General features: G+C 40.2%; 1 pseudogene; it reads right to left on the reverse strand.

Moving 5' to 3' along the window:
• Positions 1-194: 194 nt before the first annotated feature.
• LOC102825739 lies at positions 195-1,077 on the reverse strand (annotated as a pseudogene).
• Between the last annotated feature and the right edge of the window lie 119 nt (positions 1,078-1,196).

Here is a 1,196-nt window from a genome sequence, read left to right on the forward strand (position 1 = left end):
AGAAGTTACTCGAAGTTCACATTGTTGTTGTTGTTATATGCCGTGGAGTCGGTTCCGACTCATAGAGACCCTGTACAGGGTTTCCGGAGCTGTAAATCTTTACGGGAACAGAAAGCCTCATCTTTCTCCCATGGAACAGCTGGTAGTTTCGAACTGCTGACCTTAAGGTTCACAGCCTGATTCGTAACCACTACCTGGAATTCCAAAATTTCCACAAGCCCTCTTGATTTTTTCACAGTGATAGACATCAGAGGTTGAACCCATCAATACTGCAACCCTGCACTGGCTTTCCAATTTCAGAAGTAACTCTATTCTTTCTGCAACCCATTCAAAATGTTTCTTTACCATTTGCAGCCCTTTACGAGTAACTTCTTTGAGGTCACAATACAACTGCTTATCTTTTTGTTGGCTTGAATCTCCTGATGGCCAGAGTCTCCAGGAATCATTATTAATGACGTCAGCAAGAACAATTTCCTTGGTGGCTATATCAACACCAAATTCTATCTTCATATCAACCAATGTACAGTTCTGGGGCAACCACAATTTTTCCAGTATTTCAAAAATAGCCTGTGTGGCATGATTCACGATATCCACTTCAGTTTGGCCTATAACAAGTCCAGAAAAGCAAAATTTTGCAGCAATAAGCTGTTCCTCAGATCACTGTGGATCATTATTGGCATCATTCTTGAGAAACATTTCCACTTTAGATGGGTAAAACTTGTATCCTTCATGGACGCTAGGGTTTATTTTGAGAAAAGAACCAGATGCTATTCTTCTACACACCCATTCAGTTGAAATTATTTCACATTGCAATGCAGTTAAAGCTGTCTTTCCACATTTTTTGATGAAAGCAGTTTTGATACCTGATTCCTGTAACAACTGAAAAATACAACTGATAATTTTGTTAGAAATTGCTGCTTTTCCTTCCAGGTGATTCTTTCTAGCTGCATTGCCTGTTGTAATGTGGTCCTTGAACTAAAGTAGAACTTTTCCTGAACTATCTAACAACACATAGACTTCTTTTGTTTTACCCTCATAGAGTTTTTGACCAATGTTCAGAACATCAGAGGTCACCATTGTCTTGGGTAGACTGGGGGCAGTGACTGCCCTAGGCACAAAAGCAGAAATCTCCTTTGGCCTTGTTTTGGCTGATGATATAGAGCTTTTCCACCGTCCCTTCCCACAGATGTAGTCAA

This window comes from Chrysochloris asiatica, unplaced genomic scaffold (assembly GCF_000296735.1).
Source record: "Chrysochloris asiatica unplaced genomic scaffold, ChrAsi1.0 scaffold01692, whole genome shotgun sequence".
NCBI lineage: Eukaryota > Metazoa > Chordata > Mammalia > Afrosoricida > Chrysochloridae > Chrysochloris > Chrysochloris asiatica.